Source organism: Chlorocebus sabaeus, chromosome 18 (assembly GCF_047675955.1).
Source record: "Chlorocebus sabaeus isolate Y175 chromosome 18, mChlSab1.0.hap1, whole genome shotgun sequence".
Taxonomy (NCBI): Eukaryota; Metazoa; Chordata; class Mammalia; order Primates; family Cercopithecidae; genus Chlorocebus; species Chlorocebus sabaeus.
In genome coordinates, this window is record NC_132921.1 from 11,072,699 (window position 1) to 11,089,207 (window position 16,509).

The 16,509-nt window shown below is 35.6% G+C and overlaps 1 long non-coding RNA gene across 2 annotated transcripts in view; it reads left to right on the forward strand.

The window, feature by feature from the left end:
* LOC140709042 (uncharacterized) overlaps nt 1-4,970 on the forward strand; it is a 95,735-nt gene extending 90,765 nt beyond the window's left edge. The window contains exons 3-4 of one of the 2 annotated variants that reach the window (XR_012089376.1): nt 3,131-3,253; nt 4,793-4,970. This is a non-coding gene — a long non-coding RNA (uncharacterized lncRNA). Of the gene's footprint in view, nt 1-793; nt 2,127-3,130; nt 3,254-4,792 lie in introns of those variants that run through there. The other variant, XR_012089378.1, reaches the window with a different exon arrangement.
* The last annotated feature ends 11,539 nt before the right edge of the window (nt 4,971-16,509 follow it).

Genomic DNA, 16,509 nt, shown 5'->3' on the forward strand with positions numbered 1-16,509 from the left:
CATATTGATGCATCTTATTTCAATGTAATACCACAGATATCTTTTTGGTTTTCTTCTTTGCTTATTTGTAACTTATTTCTCCCACCATTAAATTATATTTTGAATTCTTATATACACATAAAATATATTTACTAATTAGCTTTCAGCATTTTTGCAAAGCTCCTGTTGTCTTTAGCCTTACACTATCTATCAAGGTCCTGTTTCAAAACATTACATAGGTCATTTCTTTCCTTATCTATCCCTTTCAGTATTTTTATTTAACACATTTTCCATAGAGTTAAGTTTACTTCTTAGAGACTGTATTATTTTTTGGAGGTGGTCTCTGGCAAATCCTGCTTGGTTTGTGTATGTGTGTACATATATAATTTTATTCCATATTCTTATATATGAATATAATTTTAAAAAATTATGTGGTCTTTCATGCTCAGGCTCATATTGTGTCACACACAATGTCTATGTTGTTGGTGTGAAAAGACTGCAGTCAGGTTTTTAATCAACTTGGCCATCTAAGCAGAGTTAATTTGGGTGTCGTAATGGCCAAAATGATATCTACAGTTGTCTGATTTCCCTGCCACATAGACACTGAAGAAACACCATGCTTGAAAATGACTGCTTAAAATAGGATGGCTGAAAGTAGTTATCTCCAGTTATCAGAAAGTAACTAAGAAAACCTTAGTAAATATACAAAGCAATATTTTATCTTGGCTTATAAGTCTTTTTTATTGTAAACACTTGGCTTTTGTGCAGCATCCTTTATTTTCAGATGTTACTTTCTCTAATTTCATCATTGCAGATTGTCATTGGAAAATCCAGCCATGCAGCCATGCCCTGAAGAATTGCAAGAGATGAGGAACACATAAAATTGAGGACTTAGAGTCCAGCCAAACTGCTTTGGAAAACATAAGTGATAGTTTAAAATTATATTGTCGGGGAATTACAGAGTGCAAAGACATTTGGCATGACATAAGGAGATCAAATCTGTCAGTCGATAATGCAATAGTAAAGAGAAGAGTGAGAAAACAACTTTAAAGACATTTTGATGGGGGCCAACTGCAGAACTTCAGGCTGCATAGAGGTGAAGCTTACCTAGCCTTATGAAAGACTTTGAAGATATTAATGTCATAATGAATAAAGAAAATTCAAGTGATGAAGCTGCACTTTGATTTTCTAAAATGAATTTAGTTGTGTTCCACATCAGAGAGTTTAATTGTTAAGGTGAGGTGTCACAAGATAGGCACAGACAGGAAATAGATAGAAAAATGGGCTTCTAACCTAGTGACAAGAAGTTCAAACATGGGATGGTGAGTTATTTTCTCTCAGAAATGATTAGAAGAATTTTACTGGCAAAGAGTAGCTCTAGACAATTTTGTATTACTATTTTTATGTAAGTCATGATGGGAAATGTTGCCCCAGTGTCATAAGATTAGAGAGTGGTTTAGTGATGTGTTTTAGTTTCAACACAGGTTGGAGGTTTTCTTTCGTATAGAATGGTTCATTGCAAGTATGTGCAAGTTGATAGCCCTCCATTCATTTTATTTTCCAGAAAAATATTAAAGGAGGAGATCACAATATATATTTATGTGAAATTGTATCACCATTTAGGAAAATATAAGCAAAATATCCAATTGCATATAGAAAATTAAAGATGTATGTATCATACACAATTGTAGAGAATTATTGACTAAATCTCACTAGAGTGCAAATCTTATGAGAGTGGTACCTTTCCCTGCACCTATCACTGCATCAAGCCCCTAGCAGGAACACACATAGAAATCTTGTTGAAAATAAATGCATAAATTATACAAGTTACTTTTTAAAATAATTACTTTTCTTTTTTTATTTCCCACATGTTCCTCTACTTCTCTCTATTCTCCAAAAGATTGCCATGGTTAGTGTTAGCCACTAAAAGTTGCAATTGGAAAACAAATTATACACCTTCTTAAAGTCAGAAGAAAAACACACTACATAAATTTAAAAAGCAAATGCTTCCTCTTCTCACAGAGAAAGAGAGAAAGAAGGTTTAGTTAGTCAGCCAAATGTTACACTGTCCATCCTTAGATAGGAACGGAGTACCTCTTGATCAGGGCAAGGCTTCTGCAGGAGAAATGCAGGAGTCAGCAGTGCATCTGTCATGTTGTTCCAATGGCTACTCACATTGGCAGAATCAGTGTTTTCAGATCAATATGATTCCAGCCGAGACACTTCTAGACCCTCCTGTTTCCTTCACTGTCAATCTTTCAGTTACACCTCTCTAATGTATGTTGCTACACATGAATTGTCTCTTTTCTTTGGAGAAGTTCTTGAGAATGAGAATAATTAATTGCTTAATTATAGATTTACATATTAAACTTTAAAATGGAATTCTGTAGGAATTAAATTCTGAGCTAAAGTCCTTTTAAAAATGATGAGTTTTGATTATTTGTCTCATTCTGCATTCTGTGTACTTAGAAAAAGATCATCTTAAATGGGGCAAGATTGATTAGGTTATGACTACTTGTATTTACACGAAACTAATCTGAAGGTAAGACCATTTTTCTATGTAGGTTGCAAATTCTGTAACTGAACTTGGGAGTAGGCAAGGTATAGTATGGATCGAGAATTGTATGAATATGATATAAAATGAAATATTATTGTATTTTAAAATGTTAATGTCACAAAAGACACCAAATGAGTGGCAAAGTGTTAGTATTTAAATTATTACATTTAATTATTTAGTTCGTCTGGAATTTATTTTGGTCTCTTAAGTGAATTAAGTCTAACTTGATTATGTTTTTCTGGAATAATAAGCAATTTAACTTGACCATTTTGGACTAATTTATGTTTTTCCCATTGGTTTCTGTGATTCATTTACTTATATCTTGTCATGTTTAACTTGAGAAAAAGAAATGTACCAACGCATTTATGGAGGAACTCCTGATAGTATTATAGATAGTTCTTTCATCATGTAATTCCACTACAACCCATCACCATAAATAACCCATCTCACCAAAATAGTGACTTCTATTCTGAGTAGATACATTTGGGGGTGTGTGTATTCATGGGTGATTCTTTTTTTTTTCTTTAAATATCTTTGAAAATTTATCTTTTCAGAAAACTCTGGTTCCATATAATTTTTTTTTTTTTTTTTGAGATGAAGTCTTGCCGTTGTTACCCAGCCTGGAGTGCAATAGCACAATCTTGGCTCACTGTAAACTCTGCCTCCTGGGATCCAAGGATTCTCCTGCCTCAGCCTCTGGAGTAGCTGGGACTACAGGTATGCACAACCATACCTGGCTAATTTTATGTATTTTTTATTGTTTTTTAGTAGAGATGGAATTTCTATTAAATTCCAGGCTGGCCTTGAACTTCTGACCTCAGGTGATACCCTGCTCAGCCTCCCAAAGTGCTGGGATTACAGGCATGAGCCACTGCGCCAGGCACCATGTAATTTTAAGAGAGGAAAAACAAACAAACAACTACTCCAAACGAAAAAATCATCTGGCACTCAAGCTGACTTAACTTACTAAGGAAAGTCTTTCTTAAATTTGCCTCTGTAAACACACAACGAAAGATGTGCAAATATGGTAATTTCTCTAAGCTTTTGTCTAGTTTCCCAGCTTGGCCTTTGAAGGATATCTGTGTATGTCAAAACCTAGCAGAGAGCAGCTCTGCTTACAGATACTACATTGAATGTAATATTATTGCAACATATCTTCACTGACACTTGGCACAGGGCTATTGTTACAGTGAAGCCATTTCTTATCATTTTTTCACGTAAACAACCAAACTGTTTCATTTTTACCCAAAATAGCAGCAATGCAGTTTAGGATTCTGCCCTAAGGTTATATAAAGTTCCTAGTGTTGTAATCCAAAGTTGTCCACTGTCAACTTGATAGATTTTCTCTCTCCTAGGACATTGTCCTTGTCTGCCACATTTATAATGTCAGGTAGGAAGTGACAAGTCCTTTATGCATGGAAGAAGATGGAATCTAAACCTTATGAAGACCCATTACATTTCTAAAATTTCTGGGCCTCCAGTGATGTAAAGCACACAGGGACATATCCTCATTAATGTGAAGAACATAGTCCTGTTACTTAACCATTGTACCACTTGGAAGGTGGTAGAAGGGTCAGTGTAACACTTTGGATCTTAACAAATTATAAACGCCACGTGAATGACCTTCTGCAACTCATTCATCATATAGCTAGAAAAGTTGCTTACTCCAATAAAGAGAAATCTTTATAGTTTCAATAGTGCTTGAAGTGTCTGAAGCAGAGGTGGGTATAAACAAAATTAGCAGGAGAATTTCAAGAAAGATCTCTTGGAGGATTTAGAGCAAAACCACGTTTTTTTTTGGTATATAAATAATTCTCATTTTGAAACAAAGAATTTCCTTGCTATAGGAATCTAGTGGAGTCTAAATATTTGACCACTGATTTCCAGGAGATTTTGCAATCCAGGTCACTTATTAAACTGGCAAATAAATTATGTCTTGCAACAAAGTTGATTTGGCCCCATAAAGTAATTTATGTCTTTCAAAGCATCTTCTTATTAAATGGAAACAGTATAACAACATTACATGCCTGGGATCATTGAAAACACAAGTTCCTTAAATTAGCACATATTTATTTATATGGTTCCTTAAACACCCCATATAATATACCTATGGTTCTGAGAACCTTTCCATCAACCAGGTATATATTCTATAGTTTCAAAGAAAGTTCCCTATTTGTATCTGACATAAAATAATAAGACTTTAATCTTTTTCAGATGTTTTACAAAGAGAGATTTTAGTATACCTCATATTCACAGGGTTCACAGGTGTGACCAGGGAAAAGACATCCCGAATGTGGGGTCAAGCAGAATGTGGATGGTCCATTCTGCCTGGAAGGTAAGTTAGTATGCAGTCAAAAATTATAACGACAACCAGGAAGATCATAAAGGGTGGGTAGTGTGGAAGAGAGTTAGAAAGAGTAGAGAGAGGCACAGGGCCTGGCAAACAGTAGACACCTGCCTCTAAGGGGTGGTACAATCACTGGGTCCCATGGCTATTGAAGAGTTAAGGGATAACTCAGTCCTGAAAGATTTACAGTCAGTTCATAACAAAAGGCTTTTTTTCCCCTAAACACTTGGGGAAAAAGTAACTTCCTAATGACTACAAGTTGTCATTCCAGCCAGCCCTTGTTGGTTGGCCTGTGAATTTTATAGATCATAAGATGGTATCTTATCTTACTATTTCATACTTTTACAGTATGCTTATAATAAATACGTAGCAGTGAAGATAAAATGAGTATGTTACTTCCTTTCAACACAAAAAGTCTAACTTGTACAGATAAAGTAGAAAAAAGATTTTTAGATATTATCACATATGTTGCTTTCTTAGACCCTGCAAACACAGCTGTTACATTTGCAAAAGAGGGGACAGTCATTGCCCTGGGAGAGTTGTCAGATATATCAGCAATTATGGTAACACATTCTTAGCAACTAAATGTCCAATAAATACGTATTTTCAAAGATGTAAGATTTCATTTTTTCTATTTCCAGACTAGTGCTTGGAAAGTAGGGGGAAGTGGGATTGTATGTTGACCCAGGAGATGTTTGTGTAAAGTTTGTGCTCAACCCCTTGAGATGAGTGAATGAATGAATGAGGAGATACAGTGATGTGAACCTTGAAAGTGGAGGAATCTAAGAGTGACACAACCAGTGCTATATGTTCCAGAGCATATATAGGTGGGGGGAGGTAGGTCTTGCAGAGAAATCTTCTACCCGCTCGGGATGAAGCAGCATAGAGTAGAAATGTCAGTGTGATGTCTTTAACACATTATTCCAGCTGCAATAGGAGTAAAATATCTGATGGCTGTAGAAGTGACAGATGTGTTAGGGACTAAAGAATGTCACACGGCGTTGGCCGTTTCTAACTGAGAGCTCTGGAACTCAGGGCCTTAGGGAGAGGCTGGAGCATACAGGTCAATGCAAAGTAGACATGCAATACAGTATTTAGCCAAAACAAAACAAAACAAAAACCAAAAAGAATGGCATCAAATAAGACTTAGAAGTAGATTCTGGGAAGAGGGAAGCTTCCCATCAGAGACGAAACTGATGTTAACTCTACGAACTCCTTGTACTAAAAGTATTCTCATTTTAAACTTAGAATCCGTTGCGATGTTATTCAAACAAAATGAAAAGAACCAAAAGTGAAGTAATTCCTTATTAGCCAATTGAACCAGGTTTTATATTTTGGTTGGATCTCTTAACTGTAGACTGTAAATTGTTCACAATGATCTGTCTTAGCAACTATTGCTTCATTTTTTCAATTTAATAGCACAATAATTAAAAATGCAACTTTTCTAAGTTATATTAAAAACATAAATAAACAGTTCTATCTCTTAGGGCCAGGCCTAAGAGAAACAGAAAAGATGAGGCAGACACTGAAGAAATGCAAGAAGAACTAGATTATGTCCTTGCAGTAATGACCCACTATTTGTTAACCATCCTTTCATAGAATATCATCCACTGGGAATTAAAAATCACACAATTAGAGCCTCTTCCTTGTGATGCCATATCCTACAAAATCAACCTTGGAAAAGACTGTGAAGTAGAGTATGTGTGTTTACATTGTTTATTTTACACCTGTCCCCAAATGGTCCCTTTTCATAATAGTTTTTCAGTGTTAATTTCTTACTGCAAAGTGCTAATTTAGTCCTGAGAAATATTAGCAATATATAATTACACAATATTCTCCCTTGCCATATATATATAGAGAGAAATATATCACATATCTATATATCATATATATCATATATATATGACTTATCTTCAGGAATCTATCAAAAAGAAGGTAACAATTCCAACTAATGTATACATTTCAGCATACATTTTCCGAAAGGCAGAAATTTAATGTTGGAAACTTAATGGATTAATGTATCAGGAAGACTTTGGGTAGTAAAACATTTGAGTGTTGCAGATATTTTTGTATTTCCATTTACAAACGTATTTTTCCACTAAACACGTATTGAATGACTACTATCGACCACCATTATTGTAACAGAAGAATTAGAAGGTTCTAACCAGATGAAAATCCATGAAAGGATAGTCTATGTAGTAGGAATAGAAAGTGGAGTGTACAATAACCCTGAAAAATATCATTCTTTAAGTTGTATAGAGAAGAGATATGTAGAATTTGAGTGAAAAGACCAGTTAGGAAGCTAACCCAGTAATCTTGGACAGATATATGGGGTTTTGAATTATGATTGTGGTGCTTATACTTTGAAGATCAAATGGACAAGATTTAGTGGTGGACTGATGTTAAAGATGGGAGGGGGCATTAATGAAGGAGAGATACATCAGTTAGGAATGCTTTCAGCTGCAAGTAATAAAATGCCTAACTTTAGTAGCTTAACAAATGGTGGTTATCTTCCCCACTTAAGAAGTCTGGCAGCGAGCACTTGCTGGTAATGGTTCTGTTGTTTACTAGTGCCATCAAAGATCCAAGCTATTTTTCTGTTTTTGAATCTTTCATTGGAGGACATTTTACTGATGTATTTCTTGCCTCTTTGTCATATGAAAGCAATCACAGCTCTAGACATCATGTTCACCTATTAAAAGAAGGAAAAGGTGAGATTTGATGGTATGAGTCACATCTATCCCTTTAAAAAAAATTTGGTATTTATTTATTTATTTATTTATTTAGCTAGGGTTTTGCCATGTTGCTTGGGCTGGTCTCGAACTCCTGAGCTCAAGTGTTCCTCCCACCTTGGCCTTCCAAAGTACTGGGATTACAGCCATGAACCACCCACCGCACCTGGCCCACAACTATCCCTTTAATCTGGACCAAAAAAGCCACAGTGGAAGACTTTTAAAAATCTCTAGTTCCGTTTTTCGTGGTCTAGAAGTTGGTCACAAGGCAACCTCTGACTGCATGCGAGAATGGGAATGTGGGCATCTTGTTTTCTAGACAATGAAGTGAAGAAGGAGCAAAGGAAAGGACATTGGTCAAAGGCTATGGTTGCCAGTACACGGGGTCATCCATAGGAGAGTTAGTGGTGATGCCAGGTTTTTTGTTTTGAGCAATTACAGGGATACTATTTAGAAAACAGTAAGGAGACAGTAGGTGGGAAGAGTTGTAAAGAAAATGTTTTGTTTTAGACATGGCGTGAACATGTTAATTTGAGACATCTCTTAAATATCCACATGGAAATAAGACAGGTGAATATGACTGTGATGACCAAAGGATAGGTAGAACCAGGGACTTCTGAGTTTTCTCACAACATGAATTACATGCATGAGTTTCAAAAGACTGATAACTTCTAAGATCTACTTCCTTCATTTAGACTAAGTCTTTTTTCTGTGGCATTAGGAAAGAAGGAAGAAAGAAAGAGAGAGGGAAGGAGGGAGGGAGGAGGGAAGGAAGGAAGGAAGGAAGGACTAAGAAAATATTTTTTTTTTAAATTAAGAAAATAATAAAAATTATATATGAACAAACACTCAGATTACAGTTTTTAGTTTTGTATGAAAATTATTTTGAGCTTTTCATTTTTCTTTTCAATAATGAAAGGCTTGGAAAAGTTCTAATTATAGCTAGGTAAAAGATATTTTGTATTTTTAAACGTGCTTTGAAATTACTTAAAAACAGAAAATACATTCTTTATTATATGTTTATATATTTTCATATATCTTGTATGAAGTGTATTCTCATAGCAGATAAGGTAAATAGCATTTAGAATAGTTAAAGACAAATTAAATTTAAAAGGGGCTATTATATGAGTCATACATATTCGTTCAACTGGCACACAATGGCAGTCTTTCTGGTGAATAAAAACTTTTTTATTGGTACAGGTGATATTACATGGAACCATAGAAATGGAAAAGTTGTGTTTGTCCAACTTCTCCTAAACCTGACTCAAAACAATATAAACAAAACTTCACAAAACCCTCAGCTAGTGACTTTTTTATTTTACAAAGCATTTTGAGTATTATTGTTTTTCACTTTCATAGAATATGTGCATTTTGAAGCTCCTTATCCTTTTATGTTTTTCCATTGAAAATATGTTCTATAATAAATCCTTTTGATGTAGAACTTTTCTATTTTCTCATTCTTCTCATCCCAGTTCATGGTTATTTGAAAATAATGGGTAAAATGGCAATGAAAGAAAAACAACTAAATTCATTTTTGAGACCTATTTTGTATTTAAGCTACGCATATTTAGTAAAAATTATAACAAAATATTTATCAAACAGGACAATTCAGATTTAGTATATTTGCAGATTCTACATGGAAAAGTGTAAAAAATCACCACTCTGTGAGCTATTTGATAGATTCTCTGAAGCTTCTTACTGGTGCTCTAATTGCTTGCTGCTTTATGGATGCCTTGATTTAGGGTCAGGAATATTTCAATGTGCTCAAAGTCAATGGTGAATATACCATTACATTTGATCATTAGCTATCTTCATTCATGTATTCATGTGGTAACAGTAATTAAACACGTACTATTTTCAAAGTGTCATTATTAGGGGTACTGAGGTCTAGGCCTTGGGTTGACATCAAGAAATTGAAAGAATAGTAGAGTAGGCAACTATAATAGACTACATTAAATTAAAACAAATTGAAAGCAACAGAGATACCAAGAGTCATAAAGGCGTTCTAGAGAGAAAAAAATAGTTCTAATACGGAATATGGAAATTATAGAAGGGGGAATTTCATTTTAATGCTGTAAATTTTGGATAATTAAAGATAAAGTAATATGTATTCTAGACATTTAAATGTGAAAGAATAGTTTAAACCAAGTCATTACAAAAGGAAAAGTATGTGGTGCATTCAGAATATAATGTAATTGAACAAGTCTAGAATATAAAGTATATTGATTGGATGAAGAATGAGGTGAAACGTCTTCAGTCATAGTTTGGGAACCGTGTACAGAATTGGAATTGTATTGTATTTGTACAATGGCGAATCAATATTTTCTTAACAATGTTCCAACACTATCACTGTTGGCAGCATACTCAGTGAAAAGAGCATCCCTACAGTGTGCCACACACTTTCAGAGTGTGTTCCAGATGCCGTTTTCTGAATTATGATAGTGGCAAACCACTTATCTGGTAACTTCGCAGAACATAGTGGCCTTATTGAACTGTAGGCATGAGGTCAAATGGAGCCTTTGACTAAGAACATGTAATCTAGGAGTGCAAAATTTTCCAATGATAAGACTCAATGGTTTTGAAGAAGCCTTTGGGACTAGATAAGAATTCAGGGAAAGGTTAGCATAGTTCCTCTCAACACAATTTATGTGGTGGATAGTTAAATATGTATGTTTCCTGTAGTGGTACATTAGAAGTATTTAATTATATGATAAATATCTGAGTAGGAAAGAAGCTAGGATCACAGTGAGCCACATCTAGGCCAGCTAGAGAGGATGACAATGAAAAATATCTGTAGTCAATGGGTGTCTAAAAATCAAATTTAAGAGGGAATTGTTTCTGTGCAAAGAATGATGCCTGCAATTAGAACAGATTTCTTCTTCCCCACATCCTGCTCCCCTTCATACAACTTTGGCATAACCGCGTTCCTCAAGATTATGATTTTTGGGGAAGAATAAAAGAGACTGTGTGACAGAGATATCTTCAACCTCAGTCTGAACCTGTCGTAACCACAACCCATTTCACTACAAAATGTAGAATTTTTACCATATTCTTTGGGAAAGTACAGACTGAATGAATGTGTCCAAGTGTGTGAGTATTGCTTCTAATCTTTCTCTTCTCTGCAATCTTTTATCAACAGTAACCACAAAATGAAACCTACCTCTATTAGCCCAAATACTTCATTGTGTTTGGATTTATTTTTCATTTTCATTTTAGTTTTTGCAACTCTACCATGGAGGGATTTTAGAATAGATAACACATTTGGACTGTAGCTTATGTATATACTTTAATACCTAATACTATGTAACATTAATATAATAGAATATTATTTATTCCTTGGTTTCAAGGCAACCTCTAAGAAATAGACTATTTTACTTCCTTCTGTGTATTTTTAATCACAAAGCAAAGACCACAAAATAGTGTGGTTAGAATATCCAGTATTCCGGATAAAACTGAAACATTAAAGTAGAAGAATGAGAAGAAATCAGCACCATCTGTTAGATTCTAGGACAGCCAGGCTCACATGAACCACGCTTCCTGGTATGCATATTCTTGCATAATCCTTTTCCGTATTGAATCTCGGCCAGCATTGTGTAACCTATGACATATGGCAGAAGTGATAATGTTTAGCGTATATGGCCTGGCATTTCTGGAACATTCTCCCTTTGAGGAGGCAAGGACTGAGTAAGAAATCTGAGAATTTTGACAAAGCCCAAGCTAGCCATGTGGAAAGGAATCACGGAAAGGGAGCATATTGGCTGCTGCAGACATCCAGCCAGGCTACACACTGTGTGTGGAGCTGCCCCAGTAAATGCTAGTGGAGAAGACTCAGGTGTCAGGTATATTCCTCCTACACAGTCACTCTAGCCTTTCCAGCTTTGTGTATAACCCGGACCAGACACTATGCAGCAGAAATGATCAGTTCCTGCTGTGCCCTGTCTGAACTTCTAACCCACAAAATTGTGAGTTTAATAAAAAAAGTTTGCTTTTTATGCCACCCAGTTTTAGAGTCATTGATTTCACAGAAATGAATGACTGGAGGAGTTCCTAAATCAATTATTTAGATTAATTTTGGAAGTATTTGGAGAAGAGTGTAATGAGAATTTTAATGAGCAATGGGAATTGAGAAAATAGAGAATCTAATGTTAACTTTTCTGAATAGATTCGGATCATATTTTGCTGGAATAAAGTTTCTTAAAGTCTGAATTGTGAAGGCTAACTTTTGGAAAAGAAGAGTTTAAGAAAGCAAAGTCATGCATGTATTTATTTTTAAATTTTTTATTTGTATAAATTTAAGGATACAAGTGCAGTTTAGTTACATGGATACATTGTGCAGTGAAGTCAGGGCTTTAGTATAACCATCACCCAAATAATGTGCATTGAACTCATTAAGTAATTTCTCTTCCATCATTTCCCCACCTGTCTCCCACTCTTCTGAGTCTCCAGTGTCTATTATTTTATACCCTTACGTCCATTTGTACACATTATATAGGTCCCAATTATAAGTGAGTACAACAGGCATTTATTTTCAATTAAAAGCAACACTTTAAAAACTACCATTAAAAATACATTGGTTTAAGTTACAATCACCATTCATTGTGTATATCATTATTGATTTGCTAATTTCAAAGAAAGAGTAGTTATGATTTCAAAAATAACATACATTTTTGAATGAGTTTATTATTCCAATAAAAAAAGATAAAACAAGCATCTAAATTCAAATATTTTATGTGTAGTTGGGATGACAATGTTTCAAAATACAAATGAGTGAGCCTTTTCTCCCTGCCAGGTAGGCTGCAGATACCACTCCCCTCACCATACTTCACTCTGCCCTTGTTCACATGTGAGGCAGGGGATGGGACATCACTGAACTCTATTCAAAGGGCACTGCCACTGCTGTGAGCCTTGTTGGATTTGGTGACCTGGCAAGGACTGAGAGCTTCTATTGTATGTCTCTCTTACCACATCAAGATGCTAGGCTCAGGAAGAGGGTGAGACACAGACACAGAAGGTTGAGAAGCTATCTGTCACTGTGGTTCTTCTGCTCTTGGCAGGGTACATCCTGAGAAAATGAGGAAAGAAACAAGACAGGAGGCCCCAAAAAGTTTGGGGTCTTCAGGGGTTGGGAAGAACTGATCTCTTTCCAGGTGTTCACAGACACCCTGGCTTCCTGAAATCCTGTAGTGGCAAAGAATGGATCCTGTACATTTTACACAGGTACCATGGAAGGTGTAGAAATCAATTGGGTAATTGAGCTGGTAGCCCACATGGCTATCTTTTGGAACTCCTACCAGACCTGAGAGATCAGCAGCCATGGGATCACATGCTCCGTGTTGTTGAATTCAAACCAAGTGTGCTAGCAGCTTTCACCCAGAAGCCAACAACTATGAAGACAGGAGTAGCTGAGGCAAGGGGAAGAATAAGAGGAAAAGTACACTTAGAAAGTGTACGTCAAACTTGGGGCCCATTTCCAAATGAGCTTGTGTAAACTTCCTCTGGAAAAAGAACCTGTGTGTGGAAGTTGGGCAGTGTGACCAGGAGCACAGAGAAAGAAGCTGAGAGTTTATCAGATCAGTCCTCGGGAACCTGTCCAAAAATTTATATTAATTGTAAAAAGACAGGTAGAGACAACAAGTATAAGAATAACATCAGTTAAATAATCATATATATTGCATTTAAACCAATTTTTGACTGCTAACCACCTACAGTTATTGTGTAGCCATCTCATTACTTTGAAATGTTTGTGGTCAATGCTGTATGTCACCTTCCTATAAATGACAAGGAAAACTGTTGATTTGTAAGAGGTAGGATGGCCCCCAAAAGATGCCTACGCTTAAATCCCCAAAGCCTGCAAATATGTTGCCTGACAAAAGGGACTTTGCAGACCTGATTAAGTTAAGGGACTTAAAACGAAGATATTAGACTGGATAATCAGAGTAGGCCTACTGTAATCGCCTGAGCCCTTAAAAGAGGAGAACTTTTGCTGGAGTCAGAAGAGGAAAGCAGAAGAGATGATGCAGAGCAGGAAGTCACTGGGCTTAACAATGGAGAGATGGTGAGCCAGGAAAGGTGGGAAGCCTCTAGAAGCTGAAAATTATCCTGTCTGACAGCCTGCAAGGAAACGGCCACCTCAGCCCCTCAGCTACCTGAAATTTCATTCTGCTATCAGCCTGAATGAACGATTTTCACAGAGCCTCCAGATAAGAGCCCAGGCCACTGACACCTTGATTTTGGCCTTGTTTAAGGCCTAGAGGGGAGAAACCGGCTGAAGTCTCCAGATTTATGACCGAAAGATGTGTCAGATTAATTTCTGTTGTTTCAAATTCCTGAAAGCATAGAAATCTGTTACGGTACCAACAGAAAACGAATATCCTGACTAACAAAATACGGCATTTGACAAAACAAATTTTGCACTTAATATGTAAAATATATTTAGTCTACATCTTGGATGTAGGCAGCAAAAATGCATGCGCCCATCAACTATTGGTTGCTTAGGACTGAGGTTAGGGAGTGCGGGAGGTAGTGCCACGGGACAGTTCTCCAGGCAGCCTCGGACAGACCCAGTACTCCCTCTTTCTTGCTTGTAGCGCTTAAGAGTAACTACAGAATGTGGTGGGAATGCAACATCCTGAGAGTAAAAAGGAGCCACCTGGAACAGTCGGGCTCTGTTCCAGACCCTCCGAGATACAGGATTTCCTTGTATGCTTCAGCTCAGTGGACACGCTATAACCCAGTGTATCCATCAGTGTTACCTAGCTCAGTAACCCCTAAGATATAAAACAAGGATGGGCTGCTTTCTGGGGTCCCTCAGCTGCAGTGTAAGTGGGGCATGTGCAGATAGCAGTCCCTCCACCCTAGGCATCTTTCCTGAGCCTTGGGGACCTGCTCATCCTGGATCCTAGACATCTGCTGTCCCTCGCTGCCTATCTGTAAGGAATAAAGCTGCCTTATGTAACTTGTGTGTGTGGGTGTTCTGTCTCAACAGACTCAGACAAGTTGGCAAACCTGCTCCTTGGTTTCTTCTTTAGTTTAGGAATGCAAAAATTGTTCTAAAATTATATTATGATGCTAGTTGCCCAACTCTTGGAATATACTAAAAATCATGAAATCGTACACTTTAAAAGGGTGAATTTCATGCAATGTAAATTACGTTTCAATAACATTGCGTAAAAGACAAAAACCTTAACAATATCTCCACACTTCTCAGTTTAGTAAAGACCAACATAAAAACATATAAAACCAGTGCTTTTACGCACACACACGCACGCACACATACACACACACACAACACACACACACACAATTGTTTGGTGTTCAGCCACCAAATAATTAAAGCTCTTTCAACTGCAGAATGGGTTGTCACTCAATTAATAGAAATGGCTGAATGAGTAAAAAACAGTAATCACTGAGTCCAAATGCATTTGCAATTACCACTTATAACAATAGAAAAAGCAACTTTTTATTTCTTTTCCTCATGGGGACAATTACATGAAAGAAATTACAAATTATTCTTTTTAAGTGCCATCATGGATCAAATTCTAAATGAGTCAAGACCTAAAGAAAAGAATAATTCCATTAAGGAATAAGAACACAACAAACTTTATATGTTTTTACTGTTTTTTTTTAAATTTATGAACTGAAAAGGAAAATTAAGCTGTATTTTCTTCTCATGTTAGAGATAATTTCTCATTAATTAAAAAGTATTTTGCATGCTTTGAAAGACTGTGCACATTAGGCTGAGAGCATCTATAATGATATTCATAAAGCTTTACTCTAAAGATATGTCAGTATATGTGAACACTGAATTGGCTCACAAAACTTGTGATATTGAATGTTATACTCGGGAATTTTTCTTTGAAATCATTTGTCTTATTATTTAAAAAGAAGGAACACAATAGGCCTATTTTCTGACAGTTTAATATGGTTATTACAATACATACAAATGCATTATTTTAAAAATATGCAAACACCTAAAAATGGTAGTGTTAGACTCTTGAGGTTTTAACGCTGGGTGAATGATTTAAATCTTCATTTAATCTTTTATTTTATGCCAAGAAAGAAACAAAAAGGTTTGAGGAGAAGACATTGTAATACAATTTAAAGTTATTATTTTGATCATTGTTTTTCTTTTGAAAGCAGTATTTTCAGCTTATATTCCTTTGACAGAAATACAAAGGTTACGTATACTTTATTTTCCCCTAACATTTAAAATTCTTCACGTTTTTATTTGTTTTGGCTTGTTCTGCTTTCTTTTCATTCATGTCATCTGTTATGCAGAGCTTGTCATAGTGGCATGAAATGCATGCCTTAGAACATAAACCATTTTAGAAGTATCTTTTGTAGCCAGAGATAAAGCAAAAAATAAAAATAAAAAAATACGTGCATTAACATTTTACACAAAATAAGAACACTTTAAAATCCTGAATCTACTTTTGGGTATGCCTTAGACTTAGAAGATTCAAGAAGTAAAAAAAAATACCGTTGTTTAATTTATTCTTCACCTTTCAAATACATTTTTGGAAAATGTGATTTTTTTTTTCCCATTTTGAACTAAAACTCTCAAATAGGATATCTTTTTAGAAGTAAACATATCTTGGATAAATGCCATCTTCATTTTAAGAAGAGAGAAACGAAAAGGGAAAGAGAACATTTTGCCAAAATCTTGTACTTAGGTATAAAATCATACTAAAATCATACCATAATAGGATTAAATAAAAGCAATGTTGAATATACGAAATAAACTTAAAGGTCTGAGAACATATCTGAAATTCTGAGTTAGTTCATGATCAAGGTGAAGCTGAGACATATCTGAGAGCAGAAATTCTCTGTTACTGTTAAGTAAATCTTACCATGAAGAAATTTATGATATATAGGCTTTCGCTGGAATGAGGTGC